At 41.2% G+C, this 14128-nt stretch overlaps 1 long non-coding RNA gene across 1 annotated transcript; it reads left to right on the top strand.

Moving 5' to 3' along the window:
* Positions 1-1167: 1167 nt before the first annotated feature.
* LOC124393924 lies at positions 1168-1870 on the top strand. The gene is made up of 2 exons (XR_006927407.1): positions 1168-1336; positions 1473-1870. It is a non-coding gene; the product is annotated as an uncharacterized LOC124393924 (long non-coding RNA).
* Positions 1871-14128: the final 12258 nt, after the last annotated feature.

Here is a 14128-nt window from a genome sequence, read left to right as displayed (position 1 = left end):
GATTCACGCTGTTCCAGGATACACCGTCATCCTTTCTGTCATAAATACAGTGTGTGTGTATGTGTGTGTGTGTGTGTGTGTGTGTGTGTGTGTGTGTGTGTGTGAGAGAGCTCCAAACTTATCTAGGCTTCAGCTGCAGGGGTCGTGACCTCAGTGTTCAAATAAATAGAGCAAAACTGTGAGGGAGGAAACCATCAGTCAGAACAACGTGGAGTGGAGGTGAGACAGCACAGTGTGTGAGGCAGACTTACTGTAGGTGTGTGTGTGTGTGTGTGTGTGTGTGTGTGTGTGTGTGTGTGTATACACATCCTCCTCTTGGCCCCATGATGAGTGCTGCTCCACATTAGAGGACAGATAAATCTGTGCTACACTCCTCCTTTTCTCTCTCACTTTCTCTCTCTCTCGTTTAGACACACACACACACACACACACACACACACACACACACACACACACACACACACACACACACACACACACACACACATACATATATTTATATATTCGGACATATGTATCAGAGTGTATTTATATAAACCTGTGAGGTGCAGCTGCATGTCTATGTGAGATGCTGTTATAGAGAATTAATCAACACCTTCTGACCAATCAGAATCCAGAAATCAGCAGTGCAGACTACTGAGTGGAGTAAAGTCTGAGGAGGAAATCAAACCTGCAGGAAATGATGAATATCTCTTGATTTGGAAGAGTTTGTTTTGGTGTGGAGTTGTGAGATGTGAGATGCTATGAAGAGTGGGGAGATGTTTGTAAGAAGATGTGAGAAGCTGTGAGATGTGAGATGCTGTGATGAGGTATTCAGTATAATAATGAGTTATAAGATGTGAGATGCTATGAAGATTGGGGAGATGTTTGTAAGAAGATGTGAGAAGCTGTGAGATGTGAGATGCTGTGATGAGGTATTCAGTATAATAATGAGTTATAAGATGTGAGATGCTATGAAGATTGGGGAGATGTTTGTAAGAAGATGTGAGAAGCTGTGAGATGTGAGATGCTATGAAGAGTGGGGAGATGTTTGTAAGAAGATGTGAGAAGCTGTGAGATGTGAGATGCTATGAAGATTGGGGAGATGTTTGTAAGAAGATGTGAGAAGCTGTGAGATGTGAGATGCTATGAAGTGGTGTAAATATTTGTGAAGTCTTTGTTCACCATCATTCTTTCAGATTTCTATGTAGTGCACATGACTTGATAGTTGCCTGTGTTTCTGCTGGAACCTTTGAGGACCTTTCTTCTGGATGAGTTCCTTCACCCAGGGCTCCAGCACACGCTCCAGGAACCATGAGAGTTACGGAACATGGGAGAAAGATGTGGAGCAGATGATGTGAGTGTGGATGGAGGTGGAGATTGAAGCTTTGGTCTTCTGTATTGTTGTAGTTTCTTGCTGAGATATGTGTGTGTGTGTGTGTGTGTGTGTGTGTGTGTGTGTGTGTGTGTGTGTGTTGATTGACTAATTTCAGGAGCTAACTCTATGTTAACTCACAGTGACAAAGAGAGTGGAGGAAGCACTGAAAACCTCTTTCAAAACTGTTAGTGATTGAAAGTCGGCGTGTCCAGAAATGCCACAATGTTAAGAAATGTTTAAGTGAAATTCCTGGTCCTGGTGCAGAGGTGAGCAACGTGAGTGAAGATAAAGTTGAAGATGTGAGATTGTGTGATGCTACTCCTGATTCCTGATGGAAACCTACATAAAATTAACTCAACTCATCTCAGAAACATAAAATGTAACTATAAATCGAAAAAAACAACAACATTTCATCTCACCAGGAACACACACACTGGAGTAACACAGTAACGTTGTAACAGAATAATGGAGTAACAGTGTAATAAAGTTATGGGCCTGATGGACACCAGGTGATGAAGGTCTGAGCACTACATTATTGAGATGTTGATTTAGATGTAAAGTCGTGTAGAGTATCAGGGTTAATAACTGCAGTGAGCAGACAGACAGTGAGCCGTCTGTGTCTGTGTCTATCTCACACACACACACACACACACACACACACACACACACATCTAAATCATCCTAAACCTTCCATAAGTGCCACATCGGTTCTTCTTTTAAACTCGTTTGTAGATTCACGCTGTTCCAGGATACACCGTCATCCTTTCTGTCATAAATACAGTGTGTGTGTGTGTGTGTGTGTGTGTGTGTGTGTGTGTGTGTGTGTGTGTGTGTGTGTGTGTGTGTGTGTGTGAGAGCTCCAAACTTATCTAGGCTTCAGCTGCAGGGGTCGTGACCTCAGTGTTCAAATAAATAGAGCAAAACTGTGAGGAGGAAACCATCAGTCAGAACAACGTGGAGTGGAGGTGAGACAGCACAGTGTGTGAGGCAGCCTTCTGTAGGTGTGTGTGTGTGTGTGTGTGTGTGTGTGTGTGTGTGTGTGTGTGTGTATACACATCCTCCTCTTGGCCCCATGATGAGTGCTGCTCCACATTAGAGGACAGATAAATCTGTGCTACACTCCTCCTTTTCTCTCTCACTTTCTCTCTCTCGTTTGACACACACACACACACACATACATATATTTATATATTCGGACATATGTATCAGAGTGTATTTATATAAACCTGTGAGGTGCAGCTGCATGTCTATGTGAGATGCTGTTATAGAGAATTAATCAACACCTTCTGACCAATCAGAATCCAGAAATCAGCAGTGCAGACTACTGAGTGGAGTAAAGTCTGAGGAGGAAATCAAACCTGCAGGAAATGATGAATATCTCTTGATTTGGAAGAGTTTGTTTTGGTGTGGAGTTGTGAGATGATGTGAGATGTTGTGAATAGTTGTGAAATATTGTAAGAAGTTGTGAGAAGTGAAAAATTCTAATATGTGAGATGCTATGAAGATTGGGGAGATGTTTGTAAGAAGATGTGAGAAGCTGTGAGATGTGAGATGCTGTGATGAGGTATTCAGTATAATAATGAGTTATAAGATGTGAGATGCTATGAAGAGTGGGGAGATGTTTGTAAGAAGATGTGAGAAGCTGTGAGATGTGAGATGCTGTGATGAGGTATTCAGTATAATAATGAGTTATAAGATGTGAGATGCTATGAAGAGTGGGGAGATGTTTGTAAGAAGATGTGAGAAGCTGTGAGATGTGAGATGCTGTGATGAGGTATTCAGTATAATAAGGAGTTATGAGATGTGAAAGGTTATAAGATGCTGTGAGGAGTTGGGAGATGTTGTGAGAAGTTTTGAAATCTTTTGAGGAGTTGTGAGATGTGAGAAGTTCTAAGATGTTGTGAGAAGTTTTGAAATCTTTTGAGGAGTTGTGAGATGTGAGATGCTATGAAGATTGGGGAGATGTTTGTAAGAAGATGTGAGAAGCTGTGAGATGTGAGATGCTATGAAGATTGGGGAGATGTTTGTAAGAAGATGTGAGAAGCTGTGAGATGTGAGATGCTGTGATGAGGTATTCAGTATAATAAGGAGTTATGAGATGTGAAAGGTTATAAGATGCTGTGAGGAGTTGGGAGATGTTGTGAGAAGTTTTGAAATCTTTTGAGGAGTTGTGAGATGTGAGATGCTATGAAGAGTGGGGAGATGTTTGTAAGAAGATGTGAGAAGCTGTGAGATGTGAGATGCTGTGATGAGGTATTCAGTATAATAAGGAGTTATGAGATGTGAAAAGTTATAAGATGCTGTGAGGAGTTGGGAGATGTTGTGAGAAGTTTTGAAATCTTTTGAGGAGTTGTGAGATGTGAGAAGTTCTAAGATGTTGTGAGATGATGTGAGATGTTGTGAATAGTTGTGAAATATTGTAAGAAGTTGTGAGAAGTGAAAATTCTAATATGTGAGATGCTGTTATAGAGAATTAATCAACACCTTCTGACCAATCAGAATCCAGAACTCAGCAGTGCAGACTACTGAGTGGAGTAAAGTCTGAGGAGGAAATCAAACCTGCAGGAAATGATGAATATCTCTTGATTTGGAAGAGTTTGTTTTGGTGTGGAGTTGTGAGATGTGAGATGCTATGAAGAGTGGGGAGATGTTTGTAAGAAGATGTGAGAAGCTGTGAGATGTGAGAAGTTCTAAGATGTTGTGAGAAGTTTTGAAATCTTTTGAGGAGTTGTGAGATGTGAGAAGTTCTAAGATGTTGTGAGAAGTTTTGAAATCTTTTGAGGAGTTGTGAGATGTGAGAAGTTCTAAGATGTTGTGAGATGATGTGAGATGTTGTGAATAGTTGTGAAATATTGTAAGAAGTTGTGAGAAGTGAAAATTCTAATATGTGAGATGCTGTGATGAGGTATTCAGTATAATAAGGAGTTATGAGATGTGAAAAGTTATAAGATGCTGTGAGGAGTTGGGAGATGTTGTGAGAAGTTTTGAAATCTTTTGAGGAGTTGTGAGATGTGAGATGCTGTTATAGAGAATTAATCAACACCTTCTGACCAATCAGAATCCAGAACTCAGCAGTGCAGACTACTGAGTGGAGTAAAGTCTGAGGAGGAAATCAAACCTGCAGGAAATGATGAATATCTCTTGATTTGGAAGAGTTTGTTTTGGTGTGGAGTTGTGAGATGTGAGAAGTTCTAAGATGTTGTGAGAAGTTTTGAAATCTTTTGAGGAGTTGTGAGATGTGAGATGCTGTTATAGAGAATTAATCAACACCTTCTGACCAATCAGAATCCAGAAATCAGCAGTGCAGACTACTGAGTGGAGTAAAGTCTGAGGAGGAAATCAAACCTGCAGGAAATGATGAATATCTCTTGATTTGGAAGAGTTTGTTTTGGTGTGGAGTTGTGAGATGTGAGAAGTTCTAAGATGTTGTGAGAAGTTTTGAAATCTTTTGAGGAGTTGTGAGATGTGAGATGCTGTTATAGAGAATTAATCAACACCTTCTGACCAATCAGAATCCAGAACTCAGCAGTGCAGACTACTGAGTGGAGTAAAGTCTGAGGAGGAAATCAAACCTGCAGGAAATGATGAATATCTCTTGATTTGGAAGAGTTTGTTTTGGTGTGGAGTTGTGAGATGTGAGATGCTGTGATGAGGTATTCAGTATAATAATGAGTTATAAGATGTGAGATGCTGTGATGAGGTATTCAGTATAATAATGAGTTATAAGATGTGAGATGCTGTTATAGAGAATTAATCAACACCTTCTGACCAATCAGAATCCAGAACTCAGCAGTGCAGACTACTGAGTGGAGTAAAGTCTGAGGAGGAAATCAAACCTGCAGGAAATGATGAATATCTCTTGATTTGGAAGAGTTTGTTTTGGTGTGGAGTTGTGAGATGTGAGATGCTGTTATAGAGAATTAATCAACACCTTCTGACCTCTGACAGAACATGTGGGCTACATGAAGTGCGCAGTTGTGGGACAACAAACGTCTAAAAGACTCGTGCAGCTGAACACCATGTTTCACATTGAAATCTCAATTCACGTTTTACACGTTTTACACGTTAGACATGTAATGGGGTCCTTCATTTATGGTTGTACATGGCTGAAAAAATACAAATTGTGAAAAATCTGAAATATGATCTTGGTTAAATCAATCATAGTTCATGTTTATAATCTGTCTCAGTCTCTCTCCATCTGTCTCACTTTGTCTCTTCATATGTCTCACTTCTGTCTTTATCTGTCCCACTCACTCTCTCCATCTCTCTCACTCTCTCTCTCTATCTGCTTTACTCTTTCTCTCCATCTGCCTCACTCTTTCTCTCTATCTTGTCTCACTCTCTCTTCATTTTTACTCTCTCTTCTGTCTTACTGTCAGAATTGGTCTTACTCCCTCTCTATCTGTATCATGCTGTTTCTCCTTTGCTTCACTCTCTATCCACCTGTCTCACTCTCTCCCCATCTGCCCCCTTTCCCTCTCCATCTGTATTACTCTTTTTCTGTCTTTTCTTCTGTCTCACTGTCTTGCCATTGGTCACACTCCTCTCTATCCCTCCCTCACTCTCTTTTCTCCTGTCTCACTCTGTCTCCATCTGTCTCACTCTCTATCATCGGTCTCACTCTGTATATGTCTCAATCCTCTCTATATGTCTCATTCTCTTTTTATCTGTCTCACTCTGTCTCTCAATATGTCTCTCGCTCCATCTGGCTCACTCTCAATCTGTCTCACTCTCTCTCCATCTGTCTCACTCTCTCTGCATCTTTCTCACTTTGTCTCTCACTGTCTCTCCATCTTTCTCACTGTCTCTCTATCTGTCTCACTGTCTCTCTATCTGTCTCATTCACTCTTTGTCTGTCTCTGTTTATTCTTCTGTCTCCCTTTGTCTCTCCTTCTGTCTTCTGTTCCAAAGCTTTAATAACTTCAGTGTTTACTGCATGACACTGAACTGGAAGAAAGAAAAAGTAGCTTGAGAGAGAGAGAGCGAGAGAGAGAGAGAGAGAGAGAGAGAGAGAGAGAGAGAGAGAGAGAGAGACCAGGTTGCTCAATGTAAACCATGTCTCCGTCTCATACTGTATCCCGAGGCCGCAGAATTCTGTCTCTTTGGAATTTGTGTGTGCACGCTTTGCTTTGATTGATTGTTTGTTTGCTTTTGTGATTGTGTTTTTGATAGCGTGTGTAAGCGACCACTTCCCCTCACCCCTCACTCCCCCCAAACCGCACACAAACGGCAGCTTTGTGAGGACAAGTTTTCCTACAGCTGGGGTTCAGAGACATCCGAGCCCAAGAGCATCTCTCATAAACACAGCGGCGAGCGATCAGAGTCTCTGTACCGCCTTTGTTGTGCTTTAATTAAAATCTGCATGGAGACAGAGACGCCGTTTCAGGGCCTGACCGCAAGAAAAAAACCCATAATACCCTGTAATGACCTTCAAAACCGCATCCAGATATCATCAGGGCTTCTGTCATCATCATCATCATCATCATCAGAGCAGTTCAGTAAACCATTGCTGTATAAGCATCAAATTATTTACACACTCTATACAGGGATTCAGGGATTCTGGTGACCTTCTTTTGCACCCCTCAAGGTCATAGTGAGTTCCACGTCTTGTCTGACGCTAACTCAAAACATCCACACACCGAGACTGTTATATAAACACTCAAAAACACTGGAACATTATTTACAATTTACACTGTTAGTTATCTTCAACAATGCTCTGTAACCTCCACCCCAGCTTCTAGATCCCAACCATATGACCACACCCCATTTGGGCGTGGTTTTGTAAAAAAAGCCTTTGTTGTATCTCATTAAACACTGTGCAGTTAAGCTCCGCCCATTTACATTTGAACATGCTGGAATGGAATCACAGTAAATGATGCGGATAGATAGATAGATAGATAGATAGATAGATAGATAGATAGATAGATAGATAGATAGATAGATAGATAGATAGATAGATAGATAGATAGATAGATAGATAGATAGACCTTAAACGCTCTTAAATGCCTACTCTGTGTGTGTGTGTGTGTGTGTGTGTGTGTGTGTGTGTGTGTGTGAGTGTGTGAGTGAGAGAGAGAGAGAGAGAGAGAGAGAGAGAGAAAGCACTCACTCCTAACTGATTTTTCCGACACATGCTTGGCTCAGGGTTTTGTAAAGTACACCAGGTTTATGCGACAGAGGTGAGGATTGATCGTGTCAACTCGATCACCTGATCTCCATCAGCATGTTTAGAGGACGTGGAAAAAGAAGTGCAGCAAATCAGGAAATCCCTCGGATGAATCGAAGGCCTGAGACAGACGTTGGCGCGGCTCATTTCTGTAACCCTCACACACCCCTACATGTGAGTCGGAATGGAACGGTCCATCCAGGGGTGAAGTGAGGTGGCTGGTTTCACCCGCAGCGCTAATCGTCCCTTGGCAGGCTGCTCTGAAAGAAAATAAGGCAATATATACGGCTAATTATGTATTACACCACAATCCCGTGAAACCCGATGCTAACATTTTCATTGTTAGTGTCCGGAGTGATGAGTTATAACACCACACAACCCAGATAGGGAAGAAAAAAAAGTGCAGCGTGCCATTGTTCTCTGCATTCTTTTATTCATTCTTATTCTTATTCATCGTATCCATTTATTCCAGGCTAGCTTTCTATTTTAATGACACACCGCGAGTGTAGTGCTAATCACATTGCTTCATTTCTGTAATGCACACCATGTGTGTGAGAGAGAGAGTGTTAGAGTTACATAGAGTTTGTGAAACATGTTAGTTTCTGTTGTCACGTACGTTATAGCAGCTATAAACGCTCAGTCTCTCACCAGTCTCTCTTTATTCTCTCTTTCATAAACCCTCTGTCCCAAAGTTACAGCTTTACCTCTGACACTGGAGACTCCTTCCATGAATTTTAAATAACTGACAGAAAACATTGCATGTGCACTTTAGCTGCTGTAGAGTATTAATGATCACCTGACTTCTGACCAATCACAGTCCAGAACTCAGCGGTGATGTTTATAAGCAGTTGTGTAGCTGTGTTAGCCAGCTAGCTTTGTGTGTCGGCAAATTGAGCAGTAAGTTAAACTTTTAAAAATTATTTTTGGCAAATATTTGTTCATTTATAGCTCGGGAAGCGAGTGTTGTTAGCGAGCGAACTAATTTCCCCCACAGGGTTTTTGCACGAGTAATTATCGAGGCTTGGATTCTCAATCATACAAGACAGCTCATACACAAACTCTCTCTCTCTCTCTCTCTCTCTTACTCCTCTTGAGACTAAATTAACTAGAGAATTGCTTTTATGCTAAACGTTAGCATATGCGCCTGGAAAAACATTGCAGCAAGGTGAGAGAAGCGCTCGGCCACGCAGACACATTGAGACAGAGCCGAGAGTTGACAGTTTAATTGCTACCAACTACAGTAGCTGGGATTCCTGATTAGCAAAAAACACCCTTAAGCTAGCTAACGTTGCTTATCTTAGCATTTGGCTAGCTTATGCTTTTCAGGCAAATCCATAACATTCAGATGAAAATTCACTTAAAATAAAGCAAGTTATTTTATTAACGCATATTTAATAAATGCTAGCTAGCAGAAATATTCAAGATAGAAGAATGTTAGCTAGCTATAATATAATGCAAGATTCCCAAAAAAGTAGCGAGGGTTAGCTAGCTGTATAACAGCACTTACTTGTGATTACCTGAGCTAGTTTTGGGTGTTCTGGGTGTTATATTGGATACATCCGACACTTTGGCAGAAATAAATTTAATAGCTATTATTAATAATATTATTATGAGAGCTAGCAATCAAAAACCTTCTGAAGTGAACAAATGTTAGACTGCCAACTGAGAAGACAGCGTTTAGCATTATGTGGGCTAGTTATGCACAAATCTGTCACAGACAAAATATTTATAAAATGTTTAATTATTATTCTGTGGTAATGTAGCTAGTTATAGAAAACTGTTAAAAGTTAGCAATAGGAAGCTAGCAAAATGGAAATGAAACAAGCTGTTAACTAGCATGTGCTAAACTCTGCATAGCTCGTGCTTGGCATTGTGTAGGATAGTTTGTTGAAAAGTCTGTTTCCGCTCGCTAGCAGTGACACAGTTAGCAAAAACTCGGCACTTAGCGGCAGGTAGGATAATTTTGTATCCGGAAATGTTTTATGCGTAAAGTATGAATTATTTATTTGTTATTGCTGTTTATAAAGTGATTTATTTGAGGCTAGTCAGAGTTGATGGTAATGATGAAGAAGGGTCTGCATATGGTTTTGTGTGTGTGTGTGTGTGTGTGTGTGTGTGTGTGTGTGTGTGTGTGTGTGAGTGTGTGTGAGTGTGAGAGAGTGAGAGAGGAAAAATAAACGCTAGCCAGCTGAGTTATCCCAAGGGATCGTAGAATCTAAATGGTTTCTTGAGATGATTGTGAGGTTCTGTAAGCTGGATGTGGAGAACACGAGGAAGGAAATATGCAGTGCTAATGATGAGATGCTGATGAGAAATGACTTCCATGAAGAGCTTTTCTGGTCTGACTCTAATCATGCAGCGAAACATCAGATTCATCTCCATCATCCTGCTGTGGAGCTCTTCCATATGAACATTCCTTCTCTCTCCGTCACTTTTTTCTCCTCCTCCTCCTTTTCCTTGTTCCTTACTCTTCTTTTTCTCCTCAGTCTGTTTTTTAAGCTTGAACGGCTGGATACAGATGTGTTAGACTCGGTTCAGCGTCTCACATGTGCCTTTTATGACGCGAATCGATTTGAAAGCCTGAGCTTTTTGTCCCTCTGTTGCGTCCTCGTCCTCTTTTACAGGATTTATTTCAAACGACTCTTTTAAACGACTCGGATTAATTGAATCGATTCATGCGTGCAGAAAAGCTTTGTTGGGTTTTATTTCCCTTCTGTTCTTTTCACCGTCCAAAGTGTCCTGAAGAAGTGTGACTGGAGACGGAGTGTTCTGATTGGCTGTTTAGTGGTGAATCAGTAATGCAGGAGGAGCAAGAGGTGAACTTTGACTCTTGACATCTGCTGTGAGTTTATTAATTTCTCACTAAGATGAAAGAAAACATTGCTAACACAGTTTCCTCTAAATATCCAACACAGTTGCTTCAGCGCTCCAAAAGTAACGTTTCAGCAACATTACATCTTTTTATTGATAATGTGTCTCTCATGAATGCGTAGCTTCGGTTAAGGATGTTGGATGTAGTCCACATCTCACAATCCTTCATTGTGAGAAGAAAGGCGAGGTTACTCCCTGACCTGCATCATGTGAGGAGAACCCACCCACAGCTCGGTTCTAGACAGAAAGTTCTCTTAACTATCAATCACACAAACACATACACACACACACACACACACACACACACACACACACATGCAGTTTACAGAGTTTAGTGTTTCACACGACATTAGCGAGATGTGTCCTGGTGGTTCTCCAGCTGCTCGGCTTCCTGTCCAAACCCTCAATCCACTGATCACGATGAGGAAGTGAACGTTTTATAGTCTAGTGAACTCCTGACCGAGGCTTCAGCACCATTCCAACTCCGATAATAAGCACCAAGCGTCCAGAACGCAGAGAGCTGAAGCGTGAACAAGGGGAGAAATAACAAGGAGGAACACAGGAACTCTGGAGGAACGCTGGAGGAACGTTGAGGCATAGTAGGGTTTAGGAGAAATGTTTATCTATGAGAAAAGCCAAAGCTCTGTTTTTCTCTCAGATTCTCCTTATGTTTCTCAAAAATCACAGATTATTTTTCAGTTTGTACAAAATATCTGAGCACAACGTTCCTTCTAAATTTTTGCTATTCTGAAGCTCCTCTGTCTCTCTAGAGGTTGTGTACGAATTTTTGTTTTGCTTTTTTGATTTTTGATGTTCGCATTAAAAACATTTCACAATCCTCAGATGATTTGAAAAATTTGGAGGAAAGTTTTATTTCTGTTTTGCAGGAAAAGTTTAAATAATTAAAATCTTTTATTTATTTATTTTTATTATTTGTTTACCTTTTTGGAGATGTTCCTGATAAAATGTCTTAAAGAAATTAAGATTAAGATTAGATTAAGGTCTCTCAGGTTGTTCAGGAAATTTTGTATGCTAAAAATGTTTTTAAATATTTGTATATAGATGTAATAGAATGTGCTCGGGGACACTGTGAGCTCTGGAGCTCGGGATCCAGACGGATGTGTCCCGGTGGGGCGCTGACTCGGAGGTGTAGCGCCTGTCGGAGCAGGAATATAAATGTGTGTGGTAATGTGTGTGTGTGTGTGTGTGTGGTAATGTGTGTGTGTGTGTGTGTGTGTGTGTGTGTGTGTGTGTGTGTGTGTGTGTGTGTGTGTGTGTGTGTGTGTGTGTGTGTGTGTATATATCAGGCGAGGGGTGGGGAGTGGGTTTGGGGTTTGATGTATGTGGCCCATGAACAGGGTCAAAGCTGCGTAAAGACTGATGGACTTCTCTTAACTGTCAAAACTCCACTCTGAGCTGAGAATGAGCCGAGGAGCGCTCGCACCACCGACCAATAAATCACCGCCGCAGCAAACTCCCATCATCCATCAGCTCCAACACTGCACACGATTCCTTTCGCAGAGAAATGAAACAACGAGGGTTTGGAGCGGATCGAGAAACTTTTAGCTGAATATCAACACACACACACACACACACACACACACACACACACACACACACACATATAAAGCACTATATAACAGGCCGTTATTTGGCTCTAAATACGTTACATTACCTCATCTAGTAAAAATAATTTGATGGAAGCAGTTAAGCGTGAAGAGCGGCTCTCCGTCTCACACGCGCGCTCGCACACACACACACACACACACACACACACACACATGCATGCCTGCAGACTGAAAACTAATCGATTAGTATGTGTGTGTTTGTGTTTTCTTTTCCAAAAATGAAAACATGAAGTTGTTAAAACATCTGAGGCAGCATTGATTAGCGTGATTAGCACAATTAGCGTGATTAGCATGATTAGTGTGATTAGCACAACTCTGTGCCACACCCTAATCCAACACACACCCTTTTATATCGACTGTAAAATGTAATGTATATCTGTGTGTCATATTACTAAATTATTAACTATTAACTATTTCTGAATTTCAAACCTTAAAACAACAACAACCATTGCAACTGTTATGACACACATTTCGGACTCTTGCTACAGAGAGAAATCTGTTTCTGTGGAAGACTAATGCAGTGCTCCGGGTTTCATGGTTAGGTGTTAGTGTCCTAGGATCCAGAAGATTGTGAGTTCAAATCTCATGAACCCTGAACCCCCTCAGCTGCTCGGCCGTGCACTTGGTTTGAAGTCTCTCTCGCTCAGTTGATCTGCCAAACCAATAAAACCTCAATCTGTATAACAATAGACTCGTTTTCCCTAAAATTACGAAGGAGCATTTTTATATCTCGGTTTTACAGTAAACGACAGTGAGAACTGCGTTGCAGCTTCGCCTCATTACTGATCCTACCTCATATTTACACTTTGTAATCCGCTCCAAATCACAGTGCCGTGAGAGCCTTAAGCCTCGTCTGTCTCTGGGAGATGATGTGGAAATAAAAAATAAAAAAAAAACCTTGACACGGTTTATGAAACAATCAGAATTTTATACGGCCGATTTATAAGAGGGCTGAAACATCATCATATAGATCTTCCTGATCCGCTCTTCTCTCACAGACTATATATATATATATATGTATGTGTGTATTTACACACACACACACACACACACACACACACACCGATCAGGCATAACATTATGACCACATGCCTAATATTGTGTTAGTCCCACTTTCCCTGACCTGTCGATCATCAACATCATGAACTTCTTCAGCAGTTTGAGCTACAGGATCTCGTCTGTTGGATCGGACCACACGTCCAGCCTTCATTCCTCATGTGCATCAATGATCCTCGTCCCCCACGACCCTGTCGCCAGTTCACTACTGTTCCTTCCTTGGAGTACTTCTGATAGATTCTGACCACTGCAGACCAGAACATCCCACAAGAGCTGCAGTTTTGGAGACGTTAAAATCCTTACGCCCATTTTCCTGCTTCTAACATCAACTTTAAGGACAAAATGTTCACCTGCTGCCTAATAAATAAATCCACTCACTAACAGGAGCCATGATGAAGATCATCAGAGTTCATCACTTCACCGCTCAGAACGTTATAATGTTATAATGTTATAGCTGATCTGTGTTAAAATATTGTGGACACCTGAGCATAAGGTTGCTAGGTATCTTTTTTTTGCGTCTTTTTAAACATCTCATTCCACATTGAGTCTCCATCTACTGACACAATAAACTTTACTCTACTGGAATGATGTTCTAAGAGATTTTATGGAGATTTGTACTCATTCAGCTACAAGGGTGTTAGTAAAGTCAGGTACTGATGCGGTTGGTCAGCGTTCACATAGAGAATTAATCACCGCCTGACTTCTAACCAATCACAATCCAGAACTCAGCAGTGCTGCTCTTTATGAAGAATTTGGTAAAAACTAAGGAAGGAAAGAAGATCAGATTAAGCATTTCTCTCTCTCTCTCTCTCTCTCTCTCTCTCTTCTCTCTCTCTCTCTCCCTCTCTCTCTCTCTCCCTCTCTCTCTCTCTCTCTCTCCCTCTCTCTCTCTCTCTCTCTCTCTCTCTCTCTCTCTCTCTCTCTCTCTCTCTCTCTCTCTCTCTCTCTCTCTCTCTCTCTCTCTCTCTCTCTCTCTCTCTCTCTCTCTCTCTCTCCTCTCTCTCTCTCTCTCTCTCTCTCTCTCTCTCTCTCTCTCTCCTCTCTCTCTCT

This window comes from Silurus meridionalis, chromosome 11, assembly GCF_014805685.1.
Source record: "Silurus meridionalis isolate SWU-2019-XX chromosome 11, ASM1480568v1, whole genome shotgun sequence".
Lineage (NCBI taxonomy): Eukaryota > Metazoa > Chordata > Actinopteri > Siluriformes > Siluridae > Silurus > Silurus meridionalis.
The sequence above is the reverse complement of the archived record's forward strand: the minus strand, read 5'-3'. Positions and strand labels throughout refer to the sequence as shown.